We start from the raw sequence: 6,986 nt of genomic DNA on the forward strand, positions 1-6,986 counted from the left end.
TTAGAACTCTCATGGGATTATTTCAGATATTAACGAAAATCCTTCATACAGAAGTGGTGCTTCTGTAAATCGCCTTGGAATTCTTCTGGAAATCCTTCTGTATTCCCAAAGCAATTCTCAGAAAATTTTTCAGAAGGATATTTTTTAAGAATCTCAATGGAATTTCTGAAAAATACCAGAACGATTTACGGTTGAATCTCACGAAAACTTCCGGTAGAATTCTTGAATGATATCCGGAAGAATGACAGTCGTATTTTTGGATGAATCTTAGCAGGTTTTACAGCACAATCCCAGCAAAATTTATTGAAAAATTTAGAATAGAAAGATATCCGAAAAAAATCTCCAACAGGATTTTTGGAAGAGTCCCAGAAGTATTTCAAAGATATTGGGGTAAAAATCTCAGGGAATTTCTTGAAGAATTTCAGGAAGATTTTCGAAAGCATCACAGGTCATTTCCGGAAGAATACCAGAGGCATTCTCATAAGAATACCAGAAGTATTTCCGGAAAAAAATCTAGAGTTATTTTCGGAGGAATTCTCGAAGAATTTCTAGTAGAGTCGTACATTTTTCAATAAAATCCTCTTTAAATATCCAAATGAATTGCATCAGTATTTTTGGTAAAATCTTCCATAGTATTTCGAAAACAATTTTCAAGAATTTCAAAGAATTTAATTTCCTGGATTTCGAAAGTAATCCTTAAGGAGATACACGCAAAATCACATACAGAGTTCTGCAAAAAAAATCCAAAAAGATGTCCAGAAGAATCGCAATGGGATATCCGAAAGAATCTCAGAAGTAATACCGGAATGGTAACTTTTTTTTTTTGATGAATCCCAAAGCGATATCTGGAAGAAAATTCAGAAATAATCTTAAGATTTTCAGAACAATCCCAGAGAGGATTTGAAGGATTCATGAGTGATTTGAGGAAGAATCCCGCGAAACGCTCCCAAAGAATTCTAGAGTAATTTCTGGAACAATTTTTTTTTTCATATGATTTATATATAAAAAATCTTTGATTCAAATATATTTCTTGTGTAGCATTAAGTTTCACTGCAGACACAGCTTGTAACATCAATAATAAATTTAGTTTATAAATCTTTTGAGCGCATCCAAATTAAATAACAGTTCAAAGAGTAAAATACCATTCTCATGAGTTTTTGAGGATCATATGGTCGGTGTTTAGACAGACCAGACTAGATGAATTTTGGAGCTCTAAGGATACGTAAAGAACTCCATCAATTTTAAATCTTCCATGTTATTTTGAAACAAATGTATCATCAAATAGATAAGTTCCATTATTACAGTTAATATCTATAATATTTTGATGTTTCACATGTTTGAGGTACATTTTTCTTACTCGATTGAAAAAAAAAACTTGGTTCAGTCTGTCTGAACAACGACCATATCTATGTTTGCTATTTGATATTTAAATACTTGAATTGTGCTGTATCAATATTTACAAGTAATTATAATAAATAAGTATGTATAGAACAATAACAATTTTAATTTATCCCCATAATTGAACGACAATATTAATTAGAATGAGCCTCCACCACATCATCCCTCTCAGGAGAATTTTGAATCCCAATATTTTTTGTGTGCTGGTTCAGAATTGAAAATATCAAGTCTATTGTAGTCACATCCTTTTTGTTCAATTGCATGAGGTGTTATTCGATATTTAAAATAAGATTCGTTAAGCCGAACATGTTGATCCTTCCACAAGAACCAACAACGAGCATTGCTTATGTTAAGAGGTTTTATCGTAATGCACAACCAGCATAAACGTTCTTCCCCTTTTGTTTATGTACTAATTATAATTTCAAATTATTTTAATTTAATTAGTTGTGTTGTCTACTATTGTACACGGCAACATGTTTCAAAATAAGTGGAGCTGCTTTTAAAACAAACTTTAACATCGATCAACCAAACCATAGAATATCCAATAGCGGAAAAATAATAATAATAACCGATCATTGCAAATCGAGCCGAACTGGCGCTCTTTTCGTGCGCACGCGCTTTCTGCAGAGCTGTCAAACAGACTTTTGTGCCTTCCTTCTTTCGATCTCTTTCAACTCAACAACTCAGCACGATCCACCTCGGGGTGAGCTGTCTGGTTGTTGCAGATGAACACTTATCGTGTAGCGTGACATCATTATTGACACTAAGCGCGCAACTCACCAGACAAACGATAGGTGTAATTAACAACTGCCCTATAGTTTCGACTTGCGACAGTGAGACGACTCGTTCCGTCAGTGTCGCAAGTCGGTCATGATACTTAACAGCCCTGATCAAGATATAATTGATACATTACAATTAAAACCCACAATATAATAAAAAACAATCAAAACTAAATAACCAGATGAAAAACCAAATTTAGTATTATACCATTTAATTCCACTAGAGTTTGTATCTTTTGACAGATACGCGTATTTCGACCTCAACTGTAAGGCCGTCTTCAGTGTCGTGTACTAGACTCGACCTGTTGAGTTTAGTACACGACACTGAAGACGGTCTTACAGTTGAAGTCGAAATACGCGTATCTGTCAAAAGATTCAAACTCTAGAAGAATTCAATGGTTTTTCATCTACTAACAGCTCGAAGATTTATTATAAATAACTAGGTTTAGCGATATAATAATAATAGCTATAACTGGTACAAATACCCTGTGATTTATTTGAACGGTTCGGTCTTTGAATCAAAATGCTAAGACTGAATAAACACAGTGTTCGGGTTTCCAACCTCGGAAAGAATTTAACAAGTTTCCCAAGAAGTTTTAAATCAATTAACAAATACTGTCTGTATATAACGAATCGCTAATGTATAAATAACGTCTCAGGTCATATCACCCAATGTTATCGGTAGATCAGCGTTGCCAACCTTCCAGATTTGTCTGGAATATTCCAGATTTTTTAGGCTCCATTTTACAAAAATCTGGAAGATCCAGATAAAATTTGTGATGAAATTGTAAGGTTTTGTAAATAATTTGTAGGGTTCTCCATAAACGACATTGGAGATCCAGACATTTCCAGACAAATTTTCAAAATCTTCCAGATTTTTGAAATATTGACTTGGCATCCCTACGGTAGATATTGAAATATCATATATTTCTTTTGTTTTTGTTTTGGTCGCATAGAACGTGAGAGTAAACAGTAATAATAAAAAAATCAAACAAATTGCTTATGGTTTTGACGATATTCATGTCTATGAAAAATAATATGCAAAGTTAAGAATGTGTTGAGGGCTCTATTTGGAATGGTACACAAATTATGTCCCTTTAGAGCGTGTCGCAATTTCTGCATGACCCCTTTCGTTAATTGCGTACGACAGTAAAATTATTTATGAATGCTATGTATCGTAAGAATCAAAATTTCAACATATTTAAGTCGACCTCCTGGCTTAAAGTGTTTTTATGTTCGGGCAAATATAATTTGTGCTTAACCTGAATTTTCAAGTAAGATCCTCAATTATGACTGCAAACATTTTGCTTAATTTTAAAAACTCAGACTGATCATATTTTTAAATTTTGTTGTTTAATGCCCTTGTATGCATAACAATTTCAGGAAAGCAAACTGATCCTCAATTTTCTGTCTCATTTTTTATTCATGAATTAAATTAGTAAAAAATTGTTAAATATGTAATCCAAGTAGCAAAAAAGCATTATAGTTTTACACGTGTTCTGACCATAGACGAAGCTAGGACAATTATATAATATAATAAATTAGAATCTCAAGAATTTGAGTTAACATCTCTTTTCCAAGTAAAATTAAGGAACAATTGAAAACAGATTTACTAGAGAAAATCGAAAAAATATCCTCATCAAAGTTTCTTAAAATACGCTCTAATAAAGGGCGAACACGAAATTATTGCGACACCGAAAATATCATGCCTATTTTCTTATAATGTTTAGAATCAAACCAAAATTTTAGGGGAGAATTATACATATATTTATTTCAAAAATTAAAAGAAAAGTTAATCGATGGAGCCTTGAGTGAATTGAAGGCATTTTCGCTTGATGCCCTCCATCAAAGTCTTTACAGTGTCATCCGGTACCAGTTTCTCAGTTTTTTTTTTCATTTTATTAACATGTCTTTCTCGTCTTTGACTGTCTTCTTATTCTTCCGAAGTTCCCGTTTCATTATTGCCCAGTACTGCTCCACCAGGCGCAGCTCCGGACAGTTTGGCGGATTCATGTCCTTTGGAACAAAATGAACAGAATTGGCCTCATACCACTCCAAGACACATTTAGAATAGTGGCATGATGCCAAATCTGGCCAAAATGCCAAAATAGCGGAGCTTCGTCGTGTTGCTGCAAGAACGGCAAAAGGCGCTTCTCGAGGCACTCAGATTTGTAGATCTCGCCGTTTACTTTGCCCTTTGCCAGGAAAGGCTCACTCCTCAGTCCGCAAGAGCAGATGGCCTGCCAAATGAGATATTTGGAGGCGAACTTCGACATTATCTTCTTCTTAAATTTGTCGTCCACATCGAACTTGCTCTTGCCGGTGAAAAACTCCAACCCCGGAATTTGCCTAAAATCGACTTTTATATACGTTTCGTTGTCCATCACACAGCAGCCATATTTTGTCAGCATCTTCTCGTAGAGCTTCCGTGCCCGAGTTTTAGACGTCGATTGTTGCCGCTCATCGCGGTTTGGGAAGTTCTGTACCTTGTATGTATGTAGTCCAGCTCTCTTCTTTGCATTCTGGACGTAGCTCTGCGACATGCCGATCTTTTTAGCCAAATCACGGCTTGAGACGTTGGGATTTGCTTTAATCATCCGCTTCACCTTTCCCTCCGTCTTTTTGTTCTCCGGTCCCGGTTTTCTTCCAGCTCCTTTGATGTGGACCAACGTCAACCGCTCCTGGAACCGCTTCAACACTCTGGAGACGGTTGAATGGTGAATATTCAATATTTTTCGCAACTGCCGGTGCGACAGGTCAGGAAATTCCAGGTGTTTGGAAAGAATTTATTCTCTCGACTCGCGTTGGTTCACCTCCATTTTCGTTGAATCGATAAACACGACTTCGAGTTTGACAGCATGTAAACAATGCACATCAATGAGAAAGTGTGCAAAATTTACCCAATGGTAGAAAAGTTGTGCCCTGTTGAATGTGTCGCAATTATTACGTGTTCGCCCTTTATATGCTTTTTCAAGTAGCAGAAAAAGTTTTTGATTACACTTGCGCTATTTTGAAATATTACGCTTGGAAAATAGATGAAAAAGCTACAAAAACGCTTAAATATCTTCATAGGAAAATTTTAGAGGTATTACGTCTTCAGAGAAAATATGTATTTTGCTTATATCTAAATCTCTTTAGAACATAATAGGCCTGGGAAATTGATTTTTTCGTTAATATTGACGAAAAAATGATTTTTGACCATAAAATGACCTATATCTCCCAAACTGTTAGATATAGGAAAAAATAATTTTCTAGAATGTTTTCACGTTTTCAATAATATATTGTAAATTTTGCACCCTATCGGACGCGACGATTTGTAATCATCGCCAAAATCGTCGCCAGCCAAGCAAACGCTGTGAATTTGACGTTTCACCAGTCTTACCAACACAATGGCGAATCACCTCCTTTGATTTATTTTCTGTCATTTGACGTTTCACCAGTCTTGCCAACACAAAAGGTTGGTGGTCTAATGGCTACCGCCTTCTGCTTCATAAGCAGAAGGTCATGGGTTCAATCCCTGGCCTGTCCCTTTCCTTGTACTTTGTAGTTATATTTTTCACTTGCTTCTATCTACCACTCTTAATATATCACAGTTGATGTATCTATCACAGTTCATAGCATTTGCTAGAACCTGAGAAGGACAGAAATAAACCGTTTCCCTACGCTCCCATTCGTTCATCATTATAGCATGCCTTACTTTACGCCTGATACATAGGCAGTCTGCTAACCAAACCAGCAAGTCTCTATGCCATAAAAATTATCCCACCCTTCCCTCAAGAACTGGCGTTTACTCAGTGGTATATTCGGTCAACCGTGGGAGCCAGTTAAATGCATCATCAATTCCTTCCCCTTCCCCTCATTGGTCTGCATTCTGACGTGGCAGGCACCATTGTTGCATAAATAGAAGATCACCAGCACTTATACACTGAGGGTGCCTGTTAATCCCAAGCAGTCATCTGGTTGGTTTCTTGTGTAAGTACAGCTGATCTGGCGATACTGGAGTAGCAACCACGGGTGGCCAATCAAGGAATTCCATCAATATTTCTTCTAGGAATATCATCAGGAGTTCCTCTAGAAATTCTATAAGGAGTTCCATCAGGAAACTTATCAGGAATTCTTCTAGGGATTTCATTACGAGTTCATCTAGGGATTTCATCAGGAGTCCCGCCAATGATTAGGAGTTCCTTCAAGAAAACCTTTAGAAATTCCTCCAATGATTCCATCAGGAGTTCCTGTAGGGCTACTATCAGGAGTAACTTTAGGGCTTCCATCAGAGTTCTTCTGGGAATTGCATCAGGAGTTCCTCCAGCCACCTGGAATTCCTTCAAAGTTTCTATCAGGAGTTCCTCCAGAGATTATATCTGGAATTCCTTGAGGAATTCCATCAGGACTCCTTCTGGGGATATCATAAGGAATTTTTTTAGGGATTCTTACAGGAGTTCCATCAGGAATTCTTCAAAGGATTCCATCAGGAGTTTCTTCACCGATTGCAATTGGAACTCCTCCAGGGGTTCCATCAGGAGTACCTCTAGTAATTCCATGAAAAGTTTTTTCAACGATTCCATCAGCAGTTCCTTCAGAGATTTCATCTGGCATTCTATCAGGGATTCTGTCAGAGTTTCCTCTAGGGATTCCATTAGTATCCATCTGTAGTTAGTCTAGGAATTTCATCAGAAATTCCTCCAATGATTCCAACAGGAGATCCTTCATCAATATCTTTATGAATTCCTCCAAGGATTTCATCAGGAGTTTCTTCTGAGATTTCACCCAGAATTCCTCAAGAAATTCTATAAGGAGTTCCTCAAGGAA

The sequence above is a fragment of the Aedes aegypti genome, chromosome 2 (assembly GCF_002204515.2).
Source record: "Aedes aegypti strain LVP_AGWG chromosome 2, AaegL5.0 Primary Assembly, whole genome shotgun sequence".
Taxonomy (NCBI): Eukaryota; Metazoa; Arthropoda; class Insecta; order Diptera; family Culicidae; genus Aedes; species Aedes aegypti.